The sequence below is a fragment of the Gymnodraco acuticeps genome, unplaced genomic scaffold (genome assembly GCF_902827175.1).
Source record: "Gymnodraco acuticeps unplaced genomic scaffold, fGymAcu1.1, whole genome shotgun sequence".
NCBI classification, from domain to species: Eukaryota; Metazoa; Chordata; class Actinopteri; order Perciformes; family Bathydraconidae; genus Gymnodraco; species Gymnodraco acuticeps.
In genome coordinates this window covers 87,143-111,744 of record NW_022992357.1, presented here as the reverse complement: position 1 = coordinate 111,744, position 24,602 = coordinate 87,143, and the positions used below count along the sequence as shown (strand labels likewise).

Here is a 24,602-nt window from a genome sequence, read left to right as displayed (position 1 = left end):
ACTGTCATTTTTCTAATTCGCATCAGTGTGATATCATAGTTTGCTACAACATTTGGCCTACTTTTATCTTGGCCAACCTTCTGTGCAAGTTTCACATATGTGTCCGGAGAATCAATCTATAACCTCTCATAGCTGTTATTACGTTTTTATTTATTTATATCCAATTGGGTTGTGAAATGATGGTAAATGTATTACCCTGATATTTTAAGGGTGGTGATTCGCACAGATTCAGAAGCCACGTTGATTAGTATTGTTTTATAAATATTACATTGGACATATAAGTTAACTGCGAAGAAAATAATCATTGTTTTTATCTTCAGTTGTTGGATAGAATGCAGGAAAAATCTGTGGACAAATGTTGTTAGAGCCAGCTTTGACTACAGAGGTCACCACTAGATGGCAATATGATTTGGCTTTAACACCTGTAATAAAACTCCAGTTAAAACAAACACATAAATCTATTGATGTACCTGACAAGGTGCTGTGAACAGGGATTATTATATGCGTCAGAGAACATACTGTAGAGCCACTCGTTACTCAAATCTGTCTTTGTCATTTTCCAGGTGTCCATTTAGATTTGTGTCCAGCTACACAGTAACAATATCAGCCCACCATCAACACTGTAGGTCTGAATCTCTGACTCACCTTTGTAAGTACACTTGTCATCTGAAATCCTGCCAGAGCCACAGCCCCTGCAGAGTTAAGTAAGGTACTAACGAATAGCCAAGTGCTGGAGGAGGGCAGTTTCATCCTTGAGTCACAAGAAGGCTAAATAAACTAATTAAAAAATATTGCTGGGAGCGTGCTGTGTTCAAGGGGAATGGGTTTGAGCTTAATGAGTGGCTTAACATCGGGAAACATAGCTGAGGGCACAAACACACTGAAGCCCTGTGACAAAGCTCGTGTGACTGCTGCATCACCTTTGCTATTTTAGTCTGTGTCCGCTCGTGTGTGTGAGCGAAGGAGAAAAAGAGTGTGTGTAGCCGTCCTGTGGAGAAGCCCTCGATAGTTGGAGTGTATGGTTGGCTGCTCTAATCACAATGCGATGGAGTCTCAGTGTGACTGGTACATCAATCTGACATGGCTCCTCAGGCAGCTGAGAGGAGACAAGGCCCCACCAACTAGTGCCATGCCATGTGATTCATTATGCCAGTGGGCAAAAAGAAAGAACCTCCCTGCATGATAAAACTGACACCTGAAGAGGAGGTTAAAAGAGGAGGATGACATGGAGGGTGTGGGGAAATGTAAATGTCAATAAGAGTATGCAATTAAAAGAATCCTGCAGTTCATTCTCTGTGGTCGCCCTTGTTACTAAAAGACCGCTGCTGGGGACTGTCCTCCATAATGTACACTTCACTGTACTGTATGTTGCCATGACGTTGCGGTAACAGCAGCATATGGACTCAAATATGTATATATGTTCATGTAATTAATGTATTGTTTTAACAGCTGTACATAATTGTAATTGTATCTTTCATTTTAATAATCTTGTGTGAATCTGTACTGTCCTGATTTTCGCTCTCACTCTGTTGCTGCTTAAACTCCTGAATTTCCCCACAGGGATTAATAAAGCTCCATCTTGTCATATCTTATCTACATGGAAAATAAACATGCTGTTACGACCCCCTCCACTCCACTAGCGGTCTCTGCCTTTGTGTTCTGCTGGCTGGCTCTTGTTTGTGTTTCAGGTGATCAACCTGATGAGCCACACCTGGGCCGTCGACATAAAAGGCCAACAGCAACCCATACTGCCCTTTCACTCTTCTGTTGGACACGGCCGCGTCTTTGTTTCTGCACATTTTCACACACGCAATCATTACTGATAACTGACTTCCACGTTTGCTTAGGTTTCTTTGAAGTCCTTTGGTTTTTGTTATATCGTAAATGAATATGCTTTTTGTTACACTTCACTTGTCTGGTCTCCCATCTTTGTTGCAGCCTATGAGCCGGGCCGTAACACATGTCAACGGTTTAAATATCAGTCTAGTAAATTAAAGTGATGAATATGATCCTATGCAATACAAAACTATCATTTTATTCATGCCTGTTTGTGCTATTTTGCTGTAGGAAGGTACTGTTAGGCTGTTGCAGTATTTTAGGTCTTTTATAAGGTAATAATAAAGCATTACTTTATAAATGGTCAATATGACAATGTCAAAGTGACCATTTTAGCAGCAATTGATTCATTATCAAAAGTGAAAATAGGCTAAACTTTGAGAAGGAAGTACTTCATTCTATAATAATAAGGTTTCAATCAAAAGCTATTGTATCTGGCATGTGAGTCACTTTTCTAAATGCTAAGCGTTGTTGCATGGATTTGATTAAAGATTTGATTTTGGCCTAAAAAAAGGGAAATTCACCTCTTACTTCAAAAAGCACCGTAAAACGTGCACCGCTCACTTCCCTATGGGAGACCACTTTCATAATAACGTTCAAGGAAGGTGAAGTATACCACATAAATGCATTTATAATGAATTTGCTGGTGTGCATTAAAGAAGATGATTTGCTTCACTGTCAAGAAGCCAGAATACGATTCTCGACCACAAGGAAATTCACTTCTACTGCTGCGTATCGCTGTTTATGTGACATATTCAATGTGTATCTCTATATAGACTCAATAATTCAGAGCCATTTTTATATGATTTTGAAGCAGTTGGTTTTGTTACGATTATATTCCTTCCTCAATACGATTTGTTTCAGTTAACTTCAAATATGGGTTTGTCACTTTGCAGTTTGACACGGCAAAGGATATTTTAGAATAAATCAATGTGAAACACCTGAACTAAGAACATCCATAACATTCACCTGTTTGCACTTGTACAGATATGGCACTACTTCTATTCTATTTTATTGTATTTACTTGCACTATTTTATCTATTTTATTGTGTTGCACTGTTGGAGGAGCCTGGGACATAAGATTGTCATCGACATAACTACACTGTAGCTATGTACAAATGACAATAAAGGCCTTGAATCTTAAAAAAAAAATATGAATATAAAAAATCTCACAACTGATTTTTCAAACATGCTCATAATTTCTCCCATTGCATTATCTACTAAGAATATAATATAACATGGCAGAATGAAAGTCACAAAAGGTCAGTCTCTTGGACTCTTGGTCTGTGCTATGTTTTATATTATAACCATCTGAGGGAGCCTGGCTTTCCCCTCTGTCAAACGTCTCTATCAAACTGTTTGGCCTCTGATGTCTCACCTGCAGACTTCAGCTCCTAAAGAAAGATCCTGTCGCTGTTTGCTCAGTGTGATGCTGGAGAGCAGCAAACAGACTCCGAAGTGAACAGTTCATAATCACATGCTGGAGCTGTCTGCTGTCTATCAAGATGATAGAGTGGCAATACAAATGCACTACTATAAAAGTTCCAGTCTGGTAAAATAAATATCTATGTATTTCTACACAAAAGAGATACGTATTTTTTTTGTAGACATATGCAAGTATTCGTTAAATATTTTTCATTCACATTTTGGTACTCAATGTAAGTATGAACAAATAAATAATAAATAAAAACTTAGAAATGTTGCACTTAAGTTCTTCCTCACATCTGTCTCCAGAGGATTAGGAAATGGTGTCATATCCTTTCCTTAGACACCTGCTGTTGCCCTGCAGGCCTAATGTCACCTTCATATGGTACATAATTGTGTGTGTTTCAGCAGCTGTCCTGTCACACTGACAAGCATCTTGTGAACACACACACACACACACACACACACACACACACACACACACACACACACACACACACACACACACACACACACACACACACACACACACACACACACACAATCTCTGTGCCCTCTCTATCTTATTACCCCTTCGGCTCTGTCCTATAACGGTGTCACCGGTGGACTGTACCTGCAGCATGTCATTATACACCAATGGCAAAATGTGCAAAACCTCAAGAAAATGTGAATTATTCATAGTATAATTTAAATATATATTTTACATAACACATACGACATGACTGTTTTAACATGCTGTATTATTCAGCCTCCTCGCAGCTCTTTTGGTTTAAAATCATGTCTCTTAGCAAGGCTCCCGGCAAAGAAAACTAAATATGTTGTCTTTAAGATGGCATATTTAACACTGGAATACACTGCTCATGGGAATGTTTTCTATTTTGATTTTGTTTATACAATCAGTGTCTACCGGTGAATAATTATAAACCAACACGATTATTCAAAACCACTATGTATGCATTTAAAAAAATAAAAATGCACTAGCAGAATCTTCGGTGCATATTTGTGAAATTGTGCCAATCATTTTCAGTGGATGATGACCCCATGAGGACGGTTTCATGAAGTTGTTTAATCACCATTCAATTCTGGTCTCTCAGTAATTTCATTTATGCAATAAATCTTGTCATTCACCTTTCAATTAGCCTCTCCTGACCAGAAAGGGCACCTCCGAATATGGGCACCAAGTTAGAAGCATAGGTGATTACATAATTAAAGATGTTAATAAAGCTAAAATACTTGCAGTTTGTTACGCTAAAGTCATCAGATTGAAGTGACAAAAGTGGCTACTATCAAATGAAATCTGAACTTGAACGACACTAATGCAGAGTCAGGATCAAGAATAAGAAGTATAAATAAATAAAACATATTTTCTGAGGTTGAAAATGAGCTTAAATGTGTTCTAATATATGTGTTGGGTTTACATAAGAGGGAACAACTGTTCACATGTTCTGCGCTTTCCACTGCCTGTTGGGAAAATCCATTTACATCTTCTAATCTAATGCACATAAACAGTGGCCTGGGGGCAAACCCTGCCGGGGGTTACATCATCTGAAGCAAACAGTTTTTACCTCAGTGATGTTGTTTTTCTACAGCCTTTGCACGATGCTGTCCATGTGTGAAGGGTGCATGCGCACGCTGCGACCGGCAGGGAAAAGTTTGGTGTCCTCCGTTTTGTTTGTTTTGTGTTTGTTTTTAAAGGTTTTTAATGCGCCACCGACCTATTCGATAAAGCGTCTGTATGATTGAATGCTCCCTGCGCCGCTAGTCAAAATGGACATTCTTTATTCTGTGATTCTGTGGATCGTATTCCTTCAATGTTTGGCATGTGATGTCAATGGGGCTGTCATCCGGGAGAGGACACAGTACACCAGAGATGTGCTGCTACAACTGAACATGGCAAGTCTGGCTCTTGTGATAGATACCACGTTACAGTTACCGGACATTATTCGGAGGAATCCAAATGAAACCTGTGGTGCAACGGGGCACCAGAGGAGGAAGCGGGGTAAACGCGGTGGCGTAAGATTACGCATGAGAAGGCAGCGGCTCCCTCGGATTCCTCTGCCCTCAATGATCCTGGGGAACGTTCAATCGCTGAGGAACAAGGTTGACGAGCTTCAGGGTAGTGTTCGGTTTCAGAAGAATTTCAGGGACTGCTGTGTTTTGGCCTTCACTGAGACATGGCTCACAGACTGTAACCAGGACAACGATCTGTTTATTGACGGTTTTGGAGCTCCCTTTCGTCTGGATCGAAAGGCAGAAGTGACAGGAAAAACTCAAGGGGGCGGAGTATGTTTGTACGTAAACAAACAGTACTGTAGCTCTGTGACTGTCAGAGAACGCATTTGCACCCCAGATGTTGAACTTGTATCTGTTTCATTGCGTCCCTTCTACCTGCCCCGTGAGTTTCCCCAAGTTTTTATAACAATAGTGTACATCCATCCCAGGGTAAATGCCACATCTGCCTCCAGCACTATCTTTGATTTGGTGCAAAAACTGCAGTCAATTTCACCTGACGCACCAAACTTTATACTTGGGGATTTTAACCATGTGACCCTTAAAAAGACACTCACTAACTTTTATCAATATGTCTCCTGTCCAACCAGGCGGGATAAAACATTAGACCTGTGTTATGGGTCAGTAAAGGAAGCCTATAAGTCAGTCCCATTACCCCCACTGGGCTCTGCTGATCATAACTGTGTGCATTTACTGCCCATATACAAAACAGTTTTGAAGCGAGAGAAAACACTGACAAAGGACATAAATGTCTGGACAGAAGAATCTATAGCCTGTTTGCAGGAATGTTATGACTGCACTGATTGGGATATGTTCAAAGAGTCTTGTGGTGCCGACTTGGATGAAGTTGTTGATGTAACATGCTCATATACAGCCTTTTGTAAAGACATGATTATTCCGTGTAAGCAAGTTAAAATATACCCTAATAACAAACCATGGGTGACCGAGGCGGTTAAGTCCAGCATTCAGAAAAAGAAACAAACTTTTAAACAGGGAAGTGCCTCTGATCTGCATGATGCTAATAGGGAACTTAAAATAGAAATTCTGAAAGCTAAACAGAATTTTAAATCTGAACTACAAAACAAAATGGCTGCAAACAACCTTGGCTCAGTCTGGAGTAGCATGAAAACCATAACAGGCCTCCGGGAAACAAAGAATAGCTGCCATGTGACTCTGGATGGCTTTAATTCAGATGTTGAGTTTGCAAATGCCCTAAATCACTTTTTTTCTCGATTTGACACATTTGATTTCAGTAATAATATATCTGAACTGAAGCTCAAACTTGAAGACAATAAGCATTTTAACATAGATCAGAGGGAAGTGGAAAAGGCCTTTCGTTTAGTAAAAATAAATAAGAGTCATGGACCTGACAACATCTGCGGTCGTTTACTTAAACTTTGCGCAAAATAACTTAGCCCTGTGTTCCACTACATTTTGAATATGTCTTTACAGACACAGCATGTGCCAAAGGTTTGGAAAGATGCTGTGGTAGTCCCTGTCCCCAAATCCAGAGGCCCAAAAACTCTTAACGATTTTAGACCAGTTGCACTGACATCAATTCTAATGAATACATTGGAAAAACTAGTCAGAGCAGAAATGTTAAGGAAGACTGAGCATGCACTCGATCCCATGCAGTTTGCTTACAGGCCACACAGAGGAGTGGAGGATGCCACGGTCACCTTATCTGACTTACTTTTTAAACACTTGGAGGGAATTGGATCTCATGCTAGACTTTTATTTGTTGATTTTTCCTCTGCTTTTAACACAATTCAACCTCATATTCTAATTGGCAGACTTTTAGAACAATTTGAAATAAGCAATAATCTTATGGGCTGGAGTCTTGATTTTTTAACCAATAGGACACAAAGAGTGAGGGTGAATGGGACCTTATCTGATCAAGTCAGCTCCTCCACTGGCTCCCCACAAGGATGTGTCCTTTCACCACTATTATTTATACTTTACACTAATATGTGTCAAAGTAGGTGGGAAAATAGGACTATTTTAAAGTATGCAGATGACTCTGTAATTGTTAGTAGGCTCGAGGACAATGAGACCAGCCACGGCCCTGTCATTGACGACTTTGTCAGGTGGTGTGAGGAGTCCTATCTACAACTGAACATAAGCAAAACCAAGGACATGATCATTGATTTTAGAAGACATCCTCACATACATGAAGTCTTAACAATCCAGAATCAGAAAGTAGAATTTGTGCAATCATACAAATATCTCGGGACAATTATTGACTCAAAATTGAGCTCTGATCCAAACTGTGAAGCTGTGTGCAAAAGGGGGCACCAGCGTTTGTACTGTCTTAGGAAATTGTCCTATTTTAACATTGACAAAACCATGATGATCATGTTTTATCGTGCTTTTATCGAGTCAATTCTGTCTTTTTCACTAATGTCATGGTTTGGTAACCTGACTTTAAAGAGCAGAAACTCTCTGAGTCAGATCATAAAGTGGTCCAGCAGACTGATTGGTGAGCCACAGCTAAACCTGGAGACCCTGTACCTCAGGCAGTTACAGCGGTTATCCAGCTCCATATTAGACGATGACTCCCACCCTCTGCACTCAGAATTCAAGCTTCTTCCTTCGGGCCGGAGGTTAGTTGTCCCAAGGAGTAGAACGAAGCGGTATAAAAACAGTTTTATCCCAGCAGCTATTGCACAAATTAACACATCATAGGAGCGTCACACAGATGCCTATTTTTATTTATTTATTGAATTGTGCATTTTGAATGTCCATGTTTGTACTAGTGTTTTCCTTCTTAAAATATGTTGAGATTTGGTTGAGCAGGGTATACTTGTACCTGTACTTTTACTAGTCCTTTATTAGAGATGTGTCTGTTGTTTGTGTTTATTTTTAGTGTCAGGATGGAACCCTTGTCTTTTTCTCTGCAAACAGAATCTACCTACGGGTACAAATAAATAACCTGAACCTGAACCTGAACCTGAATGTAATATGGTTCACTGTATTGGGAATATGATGTGAACTAGTAGTATTGAAGTCTTTGGAAATATCCCTGCCCCAGACATCTCCTGAGTGAGATAGCAGTTTTCCAACTGTATCTATCCCTTTCCTCCGGCACTCGTATCATCTGAAGCCCCATTGCTGTGCTCTCTACCAGGGTTCAGTGATGAGAACATTCCCTCCTGCTTCAAGGTTAGTTTGTAGGCCCTAAAAAGCAACAGGGGTTCTCCTGGCATCATACAGTTACTATTATCCACTCTTTGGCAAACCTGACTACACTTATGGGATGCTTCTGACTGTGGAAGCATACACAGTGGAAAGCAGTAAAATATTGCAAGCTGAGGCTACGCCAAAGAGCGGTACACAGTATGTGTGAAGAGTTTTGTTGTGCAACCTTGTATAAGTTTATGTCTGCACACAGGTGGAGGGTGCTGATTGCTTCATTTGAAATATTTGTTTTGGTTCCCTGAATAACAACAACATCTGTAGTGGACTTGGCCCAAGGTTTAACAAGGCTGCAGGAAGAGGAGTGAAATGTTGACTGACTACTGACAACACAGAAACTCATTAAAAGACAACAAAAATGAATAAGAAGCTTTTGCTATATTCAGTATATAATATATGTACACTCTGCTGTTTTTGCAGTAAAACCAATTAAAACACTGATCAACCAACTTATCAATGACATTTCATAAATACTACTTTATTTCTGCATTCTTATTCACCAATACTGATGAAGTTGAGATGATGCTTGAATGTGAAAATGTAAACATTCAAGCCAGGGGTTTAATACAAGGTTCTATATTTATGGTGACTCATTTTATTCGTTAGGATTGAAAAGGCTCTTGTGTGCTTTTCATATTATCCAATTAGTTCTCTTTATGCTGGTAAATCATAAGCAAATATCAGGCGTCATGTCAGCAGTGGTAATATTCTTATGTTTGATTAGAGTTGTAAATTCCTTTCTTTGTGTGTATTCAACATGTTTCCCTCACACAGATGATGATTATTTGCATACTTGTCAATGACCCGGCTCAAGGAGGACATTCAACGTAGTCTTTGTTTTCTTGTATTGATTAATATAAATATCACATTGCGCGCATCCCGCTAGAGCACTCTCTTATATAAAACCTCAATTAAGATCAGCATGTTAGTTTAGATTTGTTTATAAGACTTTGATTTACATTTGTAGTGGCTAATTCTCTTGATAAATAACGTGAGACTCTTAAGTTTCAACCTGTTGTTTTTAGCAACCATATCCAGCTAGGGAGATGCAGTGTTGATGTACCAACACACTGTAATTGTAACTTAACCCAAAGAAAAAGTATTGTCTCTATGGCAACAGTCAACTTCCATGCTGATAGTTAAGACCAAAGATATCTTTATGAGATGAGTTTTCAGAGACGACTTAACTTAACATCAACTCGACACTTAAACATGCTTTTTCATATCTGAGGTCTGCAAACATGTCAAACACATTTGGGCTAATGAGGCCAAATCCGTATTAAAGCAGTAGCAAAGCCAGCAGAAAAAAGCCTCTTGTGTAAAGTAAGGGTCAATAAAAAGCACTAAGCTATTGAATTTTGTATACACAGAAAGTGTCAGCAGGGAGCTTTTAAAACACACAATGCCTGATGTCTACAAGGGACAGTTTTGTAAAGAAGGGTGATGAAAAAAACTGTCAATCACTCGAGTTAAAGGGCTGACAATCATTACTATGTGAGACTGTGGAGGCTGCATATGAGCAGTAACATTTACTGCATTCCCTATTACATGAACAACCCTTGGCACAGAGTATTAAGTGGATATTAATTTTCCCAAGGGTACTTATTAAAGACCTGAGCTTTAATAATCCAATTCCCCATCTCATGATCCTTAAGGACCTCTCCACTGCCTTCTGACAGGATCCGCAACTCAGTAAAATGCACCTGCAATGACTTCACCTGCCTAAGATCCATGTGTGTATAAGCGGGGGGAAAAAATCCTATTCCAATATACAAGTAGGAATTTAAACTCAATCTATCAATATAGAATTGATTTTTCATGTTAAACCAAAACTAATATGCAATAAAAGGAAAGTCTGCCAAGTGTTTCTATGAAGACAACTGACATCATTCCTCGTTATATAATCTAGAATCTTAAAGCAATAACCCAGCTTGAGATTTGGACCACCCAACAAGAAGCATGAACAAAACAGCATTTATGGATAGAGTCAAATACAAACAATAGTATGTGTTTTAAAGTGGTATTGATTGAAGTTTATACAGAGGTTTATTTTCTGGCTCTCATGTCATATATTAAATTGAAAGCAGTTCAAAAGTAAATATGTAATTCAATCACGTTTCATCCACTTTATGTCATTTCTTTCCACTGTTACATAGTACCTGAAGATCCAATAACCTCTCATTGTTACATTTAAAATGATTCACAATGATTAATAGCCTGCTCTGAAACACGCACACTCTCAACCTCCTTTGAAAGCTTTATTCTGGTTCCCAAATTAACAAAACCAACGAGCCCGTGACTAAATTTAATATAGCCAATGTCAGCAATATTTCAAATATAGCCCATCTATCAATCTGTTTAAATCAGCTGTCATCCTGTGTGTTTCTGGCAACGCGCCGAGCTGATTGGGATGCAATAGACTGGGTGGATTGTCAGCACATGGCCTGCAATTGGTGAGGCAACGTCTGAGAGTCATTAACACTCAACAAGCACGGTGCAGCCCCAGGGCACCCTGCTCTCTGACAGTAATGCATTCTAATCTTGTCAGCCCATTGAGAGCTTCAGCTACATTACAGATAACAGGAGCAGAATCAAACACCGCTGTCTGTCAACATCTCAGATCAATCAGGAGCTAAAAGTCTGTGGGGCGGCCATGCGTAAGGCTACTCAGGCCAAACACCATCAATCCAAATGAAGAATCAGATGAAGAAGTATTGCAGGATAAGTTGTGTCAAAACTAACAAACAAAAAAATCTCCTGCTGGTCACTAAAGTCCCAAAAGTGAGCAAAATGAATGTGCTTCCTTTGCACATCCGCTCACCCAAAGCACAGACGTGAGCGAGCATCTTTTATTCAGAGCAGAGTGTGTTAGTGAGGCTTCAGACAGTGGTGAGAGAAGGGGCAGGGAGTGGAGCTGAGGAGGGTTTATTTTGAGGGTTTGGCTGTGCATTATTCAGCAAGCCGCACAGCAAAGACTCAGACTTGTCAGGCTCACCTTCTCCAGCCTCGTTCCTCCGCCTTTAATAAATAAAATAGTTCAGTCCAGCCCTAATTAAACAGCATGAGCCCTAACCATTAGCAGGTAATGATTACTTCATTTTCAAAGTCAACCTTCTCAAAATGCAGTAAAGGGCCTGCTGTTTGATGTAGAGTCAGGAATCTTCAAGGTTTTTTTCAATGCTTTGTAAAATGAAAATAAACAAATGAAATACATTTTAGACATGAACAATCTGCCAATTTCCACTCCATGATGTATAAGTGAAGTGTTCCAGGTCAATTCTATCTTGACTTTTTCCATCACTTTACATTTCCAGTCCTCCTGTATACATAAAGCCATACTTCAGACCATTAACTAGATTAATTATTCATAAAGAGATTATTACTTTGCTGGTTCACTTCCCATAATTGTCCTGATATTTTCTTTCCCTGTGAGCAATGGGTACAGGAAGTGCACAAGAGGGAGGATATACATCATAAATAATCAAAAAGATGCCATCAATGCAGACATGGCTCAGAATACAAAGATGTCCCATGGCACACGAGAGACACTCGCCACACACTACATAGATAATCAAATAAACACAAATAAAAAAATGGACAACCTTTCAACTACTCATATTTTGAGCATGAAAGAATACAAGTGATAATTCAAAGGTAAATAAAAGAGATAATGCATTTCAAAGAGGATTAAAAACAGGTATGAGTCATGGTTCTCAATGGATAACATATGAATGTTTTCAATGTCAACAGAGCTAGTGTATGTAAATGAACCTCCTGTAAGTGAAAATATGCCTATGCTTACTCAATGGATGACATGATTGCAATACTGAAAGAACCATTTATTCAGTTTTTACCTAGCAAGCCATCTAACAACCACAACTTTGTTCATTGTGCCTCGGCAACACAAACAAAGCATGCGATAGAAGTTCTCAAAAAGAACGAAAAATAGCTGACTGACAATTTTCTCCTCAATGAGATATAAACATGACTTCTCTACACACCAGAAGCACCACATATGAAATACACCACCGACTGAACTCTCTTTTTTCTCACATATCCAGTCTGGAAAAAACATACAAGCTGTCAAAAACACATGTCTCATAAACTATCCACTCAATTCAGTTCATAAAAGGAACAAGCAATGAAACTGTATTTTTCATGTTACTGTTTAAGTCCTCAGCTCGGCAACTTAGATGCGAACCCTAGAAATGTTACACATCAAAGTATGTTTACAGGTGTTGTGGAGTAGATAAGTGACACAAGTTTTGTGAAGCCTTTTGCGCCTCCAGAGGGACGTGCGCACAATCTGATCAATTGTTGAAACATTTGAAAATGAAGAAATCTGGGAGTGTGTAATGAGAAAGAAGTGAGCTTACCAGAACTCTGTAGCCAACTCTCTGCTTGAGGCTAGCGACCTGATGCTACATTAGCTACTAGCATAACAACACACCCTAAATCTCTGGTCGAGTTGCATCCAGGGCAATGTTGGTAACGCTGCGTTTTTTAGTAACCATAGTTGCCTTCTGCTGATTGGTACGACAAGGATGAACTGATTGTTGCAGACAGAGTTAAATAAATAAAATGTGGCTGACTATTTCAACTTAAGATACTAAAGTTAATTGAAAATGTTTCATCTCATAGTATACCTGACCCAGTAATATGTTGGTTGAATCGCGTAATAAAAAAAACACTCAATCTTCAAAGTTATACTGTAGCTACTGTTGTGTAACATGTTAAATATTCAGGTTTGGGCCACCTTTTCACATTTTTGTTTTGTAAAATGTGCGCATATGCCAAAGTTATGTATTCAAGCAATTTTCAATTAAATTAGTTGAAGTACAATAACATTGGAATTTAATGAGAGAAGCTTTTACCAGCTGCCATTAAGATCTTTAGAAAAGTAAGCAGATGTGCCACAACATACAAGGATGATTTGTTTTGTGCGGAAAGTAGCATTTGGCAAACAAACCCAAAGGTAACAAAAGGGAATCAAAGTGTCTCTGTGGAGTAAGTGCCTCTCCCTGGCTAATCTGTAGAAATCTCTTTGACTAGGGACTCCCCAGGATGCTGTCTCAAAGCTTCACTACAATGGTATTTCCCTTGTATAGGCTGAGGTGGCAGATAGATAGTGATGTGTTTGTTTACCTGTGGTCACCGAGAGAGTCTGAGAGCAAATGTCTTTATCCTGGACTTAACCAAGCGGAGTATATTAGTTTGGGACCTCCCTGGGGAAGGTTATGTTGTAGTGCAGATAAGAGGTTCTGACCGCAGCACAGATGACCAAAAACACCACTCAGAAAACGTGGGCATGATTCAGAACAACTGAACCAAATTTAATGTTGCTTTATTATAATATTACTTTAAATACCCTTTAATGCTGTGGACGGTCGTAAATCCAGAGGATTATTTTTTTACTTTTTAGTTGATACTGTTAGTAACAAGTAATATCACACATTGTGCTATTGCCACTTCAAAGCGGCTAAATAAGTATGTCTTTGCACCGGCTAATAATCTCGAGATATATTTTGCTTAAAATTGTAGGGCACCTTATGATCCACAGTGGGAAATTGCAGTGTTTAGTGAATGAAATACTTTACTCCATATAAAGCAAGGCAGACAGACTTTCAGGAAGCTAGAGTCCTTGTAATGTCACAGATCTGCAATTAACGGTGCCATCTTCTTTATTGAATGCAACCAAGGTCTATCCTTCACCTCAACCAAGTGTTTAGTTGCCTAACCTGGAGCATACCTTAACTACAGGGCAACACCTTTTATTTCTCTAATCTTAAAGTTGCTATAACTGATGTGTTTTTTAATATAATTACAATGTGAACAACGATTTGACAATGTGAAAGAGATCGATGAACCTACAGGGAATAATCGCCGGAATCTGCAGCTTCCCTCGGCTTCACTGAGCTTAATATAGAGTTTCACCTCATTGTTTATGTATAAAGCATCATTTATAGCTGCGGCAGGCAGCTGCTTTCAGACATTTGTCGCAGGTTAATCAAACTGTGGTTGCAATGCACAGATGTGTTGGAGAGTAAGGAAAAGTTGGCATTTGACGTCGCTGAAGATACAACTGGGATTTTTCAGAAATTACCTATATCGACATTCTCTTTTGTCAATAATGTTGATGGCCTTTAAAGTTAAAGACACTTTATCACACCTCAAAAACTAATCTTCATCACTCAGATCCTTCCTACTTAATCATTATTGACGATCGTCACTAAAACACCTCCACACAACTGCATAATGAGAAAATTGCTTAAATCAAGCAAACACATAATTAATACCAGTTGGGGCTCCATATGCATACCTCCAGGAGAATGTTTGACGATGTTAAACCAAAGTCATAATTATGCAATTTTGTAGCAGTAACACAGATTTGGATATTCAACGCAGCCCTCAGGCCGACGCTGTATGTCAAGAGGAAAGATCCTATCTCAAGGTCTATCTCAAACGTCACGGTGTATGCTGCTGTATGTAGCTCATTAGAGGGAGTTCCTCAAGGGACCATCCTGGGATAGGATCCACACCGGTGCCTTTGTTACCGCAGGCAAGTCATCAGGGAAGGGGAGACAACAGGGATCACAGGAAACAAACAGTACAGCCAATCAGGACGCTCTCTGAATTACTGTACAAACTGCCATATTCAACTTACATGGCTGTAACAATGTTTTTCTCTCTCTTACAATGTATGTCATTAGTGGTAAATCAAAGGGGAATAGAAGAAGGCTCATTGGAAACAAAATCAAAACAACAGAATGTGTATAAACCCCTTAGAAAACTGTTCACTAAAATGCAGGTTTTCTATATTTGAGATAAAAACTGTAATTGTAGGCAATAAAAAAATGAAACCATTATGCAAATTTTAACGGAACATGTATTTTTCAAGTGCATATCCTTTACTTTCAATACTTTAATTTCATCAACTGGATTAAACTTGCAAATCAATACACAGTCTAGGCTGCACATTATAACCTTTATCACAAAAATAAATTATAGCCATTTCTGACCCCTACATTTCTAATGGGTAATCGATCATACCGAACAGACAGTGTATATTAATGAATATGTAAAGCACTGAATCACAGAGTATAGAGAGCTTGCCCAGATAGTCTGAGCTGTAAATTATGGAGACGTAGTGCTTAATGGCAGATGTGGTTCCCAGGCTCACCCTTTATTAAGGTTTGGCCCTCATAAATCTATTCCATATGGAGCTCTCATTGTCACTGTTCGCTAGTGGTCTAACGATTCACAGAGCCTTTGAAGGGACGCATGCAGAGTCTTGCAAAGCTCTAAAATAACGAGGAGGCAGAACTGTCAAGAGCATGGCTTAAAAAAAAAAAAATGAAGCAAAAGGAATACATCCTGAAATGTCAAAACTCCCCACTGGGATCCAGCAACACTCCCAAAGAGATGTGGGTCACAGTGTGCATGTCACACAGAGCCCTACACTCACAGACATTGTGGGAAATATGTTAAAGGTCTCTTTAAACAGATAAAAATAGAATATATATATTGATGTCAACGTTGTGCTGCGAAAAAGCCACAAGACGGCTTAATGTGCTGTAAAAATGACAACACTCCAGAGTAAATTAAGTGGACTCCCGCTTCATTTCACACTTGTTTGAAACATGAAAAAAGCATTATCATGAACACCAACAGTGTTTTGGGTATGGGTGAAAGAGGAAGGGTGTCTAAGGATAAAATATCCTCACTAAATATTTTACCTGGCACAAGACAACTAGAGTGAGATTGTTAAATGACAGTTATGGAGTGGGGGAAGATTATTTTTAGGCCTTCAGGGCCCAATTTATGAGCTGTGTCTGTTTTATTGCGGCTCTATCTGAGGATTCTGATGCTTTCTGTTGGAATTTATCGAGTCAGGATTGACCTCCTGATACTTGCCGAAGGTTTTATGGGTAACCAATATGGGTTGCATATATTCGTCCCGGGACACAGACAAAAACACAATGCCTTTGATCTCTGTTTGATTTAAAGCCTGTATTCAAAGAAGACCTGTTTAACAGTCTTTTAAAATATGCTTAATGTGCCCACACATAAGCCTGGCTTTATGGTACTTTATAGCTTCTCTGTTCGATATTTTTATGAACAATTAAAGGACAAACTATGTATGGAGTGAAAAGGATCACTCCTAGTGTAAAAAAACAGAGAACACAAGAAAAGCGCACTTAGTAAAGTGCTGATCTCGACAACATGTGTCTAACTCCGGGGCAGGGCTACAGACAAACACAAGAACTCCCTGGTGAACAAATTATCATTACCTATAACCATAGTTCCCCTCATCTCAACAGAGCAGTTGAGCAACTTTACTGCTTTTGGTTCTATTTCAATCTTTTAATCAAGACCAGCAATTTGTTTTAGGAAAACACTAACCAATACTCTGCCGTGCACCAAGCAGTTGAGAGACAACATTCACAATGTTCTGATAAAAATAGTGAGGCATTAAGCAGCTAGAGCACAAGATATAACCATCAGAAGTGGAGACCAAAAACATTGCACAGAGTGAAACATTTTCTAGAAACAAAACTCTGTATGCCCTGTTGAAAAGACTTATAATAAAACTTCTGCCCCACCTTTTCCTCAAACGCATTTACTGCAGTAAACAGAACTATCTTCTAGAACAGAAGCTTGAAAATAGTGATGGACTTAGTGCTCTATATTTCAAAAGGATTAGAAAAGATTAATAAAAGGTTTTGGCCATAACAGTAACCTCATCCCTAATAATGAAATGTGTAAAATCCATCCAACAGTCATGGCCCATTTTGATCAGCTACAACTATTTCCTGTAGACCTTACTGTTACTGCTTCCTACAGGAAATATCAAGGTCTAAAGCTGCATTCAATTGGTCAGAGATACAACCGCTGAAATTAGTGTCCTATTGAAAGAGCGCAAGTGCTACTATGGCTGTATGTGACGTGGATAGATAAATAAAAAAACGTCTAACGTGAATGCAGCTTAAAGGAGCGCAAAACACTGCGATAAAAAAAACATAAGAAGTAGGATGTGCTGTTAATATGATACCGACTTTGAGTAGGAACAGTGCTCTATAATTGTATCCATATTTCATCCGACCCAGATCCAGGCACAATTCATGTAATGTCAGTATTTATTTATTGTAAATTGTAATCTAAAGTATGAAGCAAGCACGAAAGCAGTGATATGACATTCAATAAATTACTCGCCCAACAGGATTCCTACATGGCAGTCATAGAATGATACTTTGTTGAATTTGCATGCGTCCAATCACTAATCTCTCTCTGCCCTTCATTCCTCTATACAGTCCCTACATCATGGACATAGAAGATCTGTCACTCTCATGTACAGGCGGCATGATTTATTTATGCGAGTGTCCCTAGAGAATGAGCTGTTGCTCTCTTCCTCCATCAGTAAATGCAATCTCACCACAATATGGCCATGGCAATTTGTCTTTATTTAGTTCCCCATTTGCTTTCTCAGCCACTGCTGCGTGGGTCATTCTCTTCCAGCTTTCCAAAGTGGCCTTAAGCTTCCTCAGTACCTCATTTGTAACGTTTCACGAAGAAAGCAATATTTCAATTGGGGAAAAGATGCACATTTTAACATACGCAGGCAAACAGGGATTATGAATCTACACTTTAGTATGTCAAATTGCTCAGGTTATTTATTCGCACAGGTGAATGCAATAGTCTACCGTTGTTCTTTGTGGAATTAAAAATGCTACAATCAAAATACATTAATATAGCTAGGATGAAATAATGCCACAGTAAAAAGTATTTATATGGCTCTTCCTTGATGTTGTTAACGCTCAAGGATCTCAAAATATAAGAATACATTTTCATTCAAATCCATTTTAAAAGTAATTTCCAAGAGGCTCATTTTCCCTCTATTAGTCAGACAAAGGAAATGACTTTTACAGCCGTTAGGGGAAGTTGTTTCCTGTGCTCATATGCTGACAGTGTGCTTAGCTCTCTACTAAGAATTCACTGGAGTAGCCGCAGCCTGTGTAGGTGTGGTTCTGTTCCTACTGCGTTCTGACCCAGCAGTGGAGACTGGGCTTCTGACTCCAGGCGCTACATCTCAGGACTAATTACAGCAAGGGTTGCCAGGCAACTGCAGCAATTGGGGCCGTAAGGGTCCAGGGGTGGACTAGTGGTCCAACCAGCACTAGTCAGGTCTGTGATGGATCTTCATCTGCCCCCAGTGACCTTCTGGCCTTCTGTCTCAGACAGAACGGCCATGCTTCACACAGCCTGCTGGACACTGAGTTAGAATTTGGCGTGTGCAACACAAATGTGAATGTACTGGTGGATAGAGCAGTACTGCATTCAGTTTCAACATGAATTTTTTGTTGAGAGTTTGCTCTTCAACTCCAAGCAAAACATTGTTTTTGAATGACTCTTAAAAGGCAGTTTCTGTCATTATTCACTTAAAGGTGGGGTCGGTAAGTTTGAGAAACCGTCTCGAGATACACTTTTTGTTATATTCCATGGAATGCTCTTAACATCCGATAGCAATGACTATCTTAAGTGCTTTGACAAAAAATCTATTAAAAAATGTCATCTGTGGAAGCCGTAGTACTGTAAAAAACACGACCAATCATTTGAGCCGGCCCGGCTAAAATAACTGGATGGCCTACCTGCCTGTCAGCCTTCCATCTGTGCACAAACTTATCTCGTGCCCCCATTGGTCATGTGCGCGTTTGTGTGTGTTGGAGGAGGGGCTCTGTAAGGAAGTGGCAGATTTCTTCCGGTTGTGTATTTTCAAATTCTAGCGCACTCAAGCTGGTTTCTCCAAAATTACCTACCCCACCTTTAATACCGTCTCATTGCATCCCTAAACGTGCTTAGCTCCCTTGAATGGCAATAACGAGGCTGTTTTGTCTTCTATGACAGCCTGGACATATTCAACACACGCCAGCCCCCCCCCCCCCCCCCCCCCCCCCCCCCCCCCCCTCCCCCGTGCCCTCCTGTTCCTGTCTCATTGTCTGATCCCCTGGTGAGTTATGTCTCTTGCAGAGAGGCAGACAGCAGTCCCAAGACCTTCTTCTCATAATTACCACCCTTGTTTTTACCACAGGGATGCCAACAAGCTAATTACTGAGGAATAATCACATGTTTGTCAAGACCCCTGCAATCTCTGGTACACAAACTGTGTGTCTCTTGTCAGATTGTCGCACACAAACACACACAACCCGTCCTTTGCTCTCTCTAATAATTATATGTTTTTGTTCAGGAACAAAAGTGGTCATCTGTACAAATTGTAACTAAAGGTTGTTCATAATGAATAAACAAATGATGTATAATTCAGCAAACTTGTATGTTGCCAAACAGTCCCCATTAAATGACTGGGTAAAAGCACAATAAGCCTCTATTACATGCATTTGTGCCCCATGAGTGTGAGGTCATGCCGGCTTTTGTTGGCAGATTTGTGTTTCCTGTGTGGGTGTTATTGCTGAAGATGCTCTGGAGATGCTATCTTCAAACAGCCACCCACACACACACACACACACACACACACACACACACACACACACACACATGTCAAGTGTGTCCTTGACCTTTTTGCTGTAAAAAGCATTTCACACACTGCCGTGCAAAATTAGCATAGAGCTTTTCAACACTTGTTGTGTTGTGAGTGTGGCAGAATACATTTCAATGACAGACCCTGAAAGCATATGTTTTGCGGTAATGGTTCAGACAAACCTACTTGACTACAGTTATAATCAAAATGAGAAATAATCATAACAGAGTGACTTGACATGGCACGCTGGTATAAATACATCAAGAAAAACCTGATTTAAGACCCTTATTTCCATTGGTTTCCCTGATTATGGTTTCCCTGTTCTTTCTTTATTTATTTGCCATTAACCATTTGCTTCTGCACTACATGGAAACAGTGAGATCTACTGACAACTGGAGTCTACTGCAGCTACAGACTTCTGTTCGTCAAAATCAGCAAAGGTTGATCCTCAAACTATATATGACTGTAGTTTAATGTTATAATATATTCAAAGTATAAAGAGATACAGAAATAAATTCACGATGAGGTATGCCCACTGACAGTTTCAGTACAACACTCTCTATTTCCCCTAGAGCCGTGTACAAAGTGTTTTGTGAGGTAGCTGTTCGGTATGTTAAAATACAAAGATGCTAGGATGAATAAAATCCTTTTCCATGTGCCTTGTTCAAGCGCTTCCTTTATTTCATCCTGAACTTTAGAATTTAGAATTTCCCTATGAATGTTAACCTCCGTTTGCAAAGAAACCAAAGTGGGAAAATGTAACGGTTGCATCAACCTTTTCCTTACAGATGTTGCAGATATATACTGTTATACACAACATGGCCTGTGTCAGTGCTGATGCCGGCTTAGTGGCTGCAGGGCGTCCATTGTTTTTCAGGAAAAAAGGCTTTATTTTCTCACATACGCTTTAATGCTTACAGAAAGAAAAACACAAATGTTACAGCTGTGTTTATTCTGCCGCATTGACGTCACAGTTTTACCATGTAGACTTGTTTCTCTAATATTCACAGTGACTCAAGTTTGCTTACATTAGCCAACCCAGGAGTGACTATTCATACAGAAAACACTAACTTTAGGATTTGTCTCCACATAATATCCATCTTTGAATGTGCCTTCTTGGTTAGGAGATGCAGGAAAAGGGTCAAATCTATATATTTTGTTTGGTGGAGCAATGTATTGACTTTTGGTAGGCATACAAATAAGTTAGCGAACTCATATTGGCTTCCTCATTTGCTCCCGTTGTAATTACAACAGCCACTAGAGGTCATCTATCGTAAATATAAAAACAGGTCGTAATAAGCTACTTTCACAGACGACCTATACGACCTTAGTTTAAGTGAAGGCGGATCGTGAACAACAGAGAGCAGTTATGAATTGCCAATTTCCAATTCAAACCACAACAATTTAGCACTCATAGGCTGAAATTGAACACTCACACGCACAGACACACAGAGTTCGAAGTTGCTTCCACTCTGAAATCATAGTCTATCAAAGGCCATAAAGGTAATATTGGAAAGCATCCTGTCTTTAGACGGTGGGGTCACACTGCTTCACAGAACTAACTGCTGTCTGCAAACAACACACTGATCTCCAGCCAGCAGTGAGGTTATTTGTATTACATCACATAGCAAGGGCTGGTGCAAAGCTGGTGACACCACAAACTAGGACAAACACGGAGAGTGAGCAGTGGTGGGTGTTCTAACATCTTTAAGACTAGTTTCCTCTTTTGATCTGCCACTTTGCCAAATATTCTCTTTATTCTTGCGTTACGCTGTTCCCCCCTGCCCCGCCGGCTCGCCTCCCTCTCTTTTGACCTCCTTCTGAGGGACTGTGGTCCTTGCAGTCCACACGTCTGGTCATTAATAACACTCTCTGCTCTGTTTTTCCTGCCAAACAGAGAAGTGCTTTGCTGTCATCCTGACACAAATTAATTCCCCTTATTTATCTTCTGGCACCAAGGCCGGGCATGGGCGGAATAACTGTTTATGGAAAAAAAAAAAAAAGGACAAAGAATTATAGATGGTGTGTTGTTGATGACAGGGTCATTTGTTTCTTAAATAATTCCCAAGACAAAGTTCACAACAATCATTTTGATACAAGAAAATCCTTTGTCAGCTATCTTCCTCTCTTGTATATATGTATATATTATATAATGATGTTATGTTTATCAAGATGAGCTGTATAGACTATGTGATATTGTTGAAAGCGCTGTCAAAAGCAAGTAAGTGGACCTTGAGCCATATTTATTTGGTCAAACTGCTATTCCGAAGGTCAAGATAAAGTTCTGCGCTTCACTAGCCCACGAGAACAAGAAGTACTAAAAGTGCTTTGGATGTAATAACGAAAGCTAATAAGCTCGCATGTCAACGGATTCAAACATAGAGTCAATTCGCTGATAAACACCATGCAATATGGTTGAAAGCCTCTGAAAGGCTATTGGATGAAAGTTTGACACTAGAGCAGACAGTTTGTATCTCCTACAGCAGGGGTATTCAACTAAAATTCAACAAGGTCCAGTTAGAGAAAATGTCCCCATGCAAAGGTCCGGAACATCAAAATGTCTAAGTTGCTTTATGAATTAGTGTGATATATATATTGAAGTGGCCTGTAGCTTTATCAACGTCTGCATGTAATCAACAACTGACTGCCAATCAAATAAAGAAAGTACAATTCAAAAACAACAATATTTATTGTCTATTAACATTGAACTATACATATATACAGTAAATACTGTGGATATGTGTAATGTTCCTCTCAGGCTGCATTTAAAAATAAAATAGAGAAAATAAATAAAATAGCTTTTGAAAATATGTGCATCTTAAAAGTGCTTAATTTTAGATAAATAAAGTGCAGCAGCAGCTTGAGTTTCCCTTTTTCTTTGTTAACCGTTTCACATCATGACTTAACTGTTTCAGACGATTGATAGAACAATATCAGTCTTTACACATCATAACAATTGAACAGTTTTAAAGTTTCTCTTTCTTTCCCAAATATTGCAGTCCCTCACTCACTTTTTTTTAATTCAGTACGAGAATTGAGCTCGAGCTTGTCCTGCCAGGAGTTTAAATGAGGTGCTCATTGGTTAGCCTGCCCTGGAACGATATTTAGTTTTAATTTTGACCTGTTCACTCTCCTTTCCGCTTCTCTCCCTGGGTCCTTCTCACTTCGGTTAAATGGATTCCTTGCGTCCCTCACTTGCGTCGTTTCCCTGCGACTAGTCCCTCCCACCAGGGAAGCATGGAGAGATGCAAGGAAACCACAAGAAGCAGGGAAATTAGTTTTAAGAGCAATGGGACGTCCTTTCCTCCGGAGCGTCACGTGAAGCGACGTCCGTTTGTGATGACGCTGCACAGCTGATCGTCTGACAGCAGCCAGCTCTGTCCCCGTTATCTTCACAAATACCCACGCCTCTGTTAGTACACATTTACTGACACAAACATGTGTATCATATGTTGGAGACCCAAATACATTAAATAAAATAAGAACTCATTCTCAAAAAAGATAAACGCCATTCTTAAAATGCAGTGGCGAACCGTCAGGGCCTTCAAGGTATTCAGAGAATACCCTGGAACACTCCGATAAAACAAACAAAAAATCGATTTAATTATATAAATAAAATGTATATAAAATGAATAAATGAGAGCGTACGTTTGGACTGACAGTTTGATCAACCAATCATACTGTATATTGATTTGTAGCAAATGGGCGTATTCTTTCAGAGTTTCCCTCGGTTCCAGGGTACTCTAGAAGGCCCGCTAGTTAACTGGCTCGAGACAGAGAATCTATGCGACGAAGCAATTCATGCCGTTTTATTGTTTTTAACGTTGAAATGACAAGTGCAACAGGTGATTGTTGCGGAATTGTTGTGAGTACCCTTTGCAAGACGATAATTCAGTGAAAAGACGGACATTATAATGCGGGGGGGGGGGGGGGGGGGGGGGGGGGGGGGGGGGGGGGGGGGGTGGCGGCGGCGGGGGCTGTGAGTGTCTACAGAAGGTCCAGTTGTGATAGACACGGTTCGCCACTGTGTATAAACGAAAAAACCGATCATGAAAATGTTTCCGATAAATGAAGAAAATGATTTTTTACCACTTTGTTGTTCAGATATATCACATATTTGTAACTAAATTATACATTAATTTAAACAAAACACAGTATAAACTGAGGAGTGACTCCCGTGAGGTTCATGGTTCACTCCGCTGGGAAACTATAGGTTACTTACGTAACCCCAGTTCTCAGAGTAACATGAAGCGTGATGTCTCACTATGGGATGCGCCTCAACGCGTATGCAAACAGAAGCATCAATCTCATTACGCCAATCCTGATTGGCTGGTGATCTTGACGTCAACGTCAGGGAATCCACCCACCCTTTAAGTAGCTTGCGCTACGACGCAGCGTCATTCAAAATAAGCACCTCTTCTCGCTTCGCCTAAGCAAGAAGGGCCGTCTGGTGAGACATCTCACTTCATGTTACTCTGAGAACTGGGGTTACGTAAGTAACCTATAGTTCTCATTCATAACACTCCGTTCGATGTCTCACTATGGGATATTGAAACTCCCGTATTGCTAGACATGCTTATCTCGAAAATCACCAAAACAACCAGAA

The 24,602-nt window shown here is 39.7% G+C and overlaps 1 protein-coding gene across 30 annotated transcripts in view; it reads right to left on the bottom strand.

Annotated features, from left to right (window-relative positions):
- The window catches only part of LOC117542190 (neurexin-1a), a 301,076-nt gene that overhangs the window by 231,999 nt on the left and 44,475 nt on the right, over window positions 1-24,602 (bottom strand). Inside the window, exon 1 of one of the 30 annotated variants that reach the window (XM_034209707.1) lies at window positions 12,843-12,946. The exons of the other annotated variants lie outside the window; for them this stretch is intronic. The gene's annotated coding sequence lies outside the window, so the exon portion shown is untranslated. Of the gene's footprint in view, window positions 1-12,842; window positions 12,947-24,602 lie in introns of those variants that run through there. 30 annotated transcript variants of the gene reach the window in all.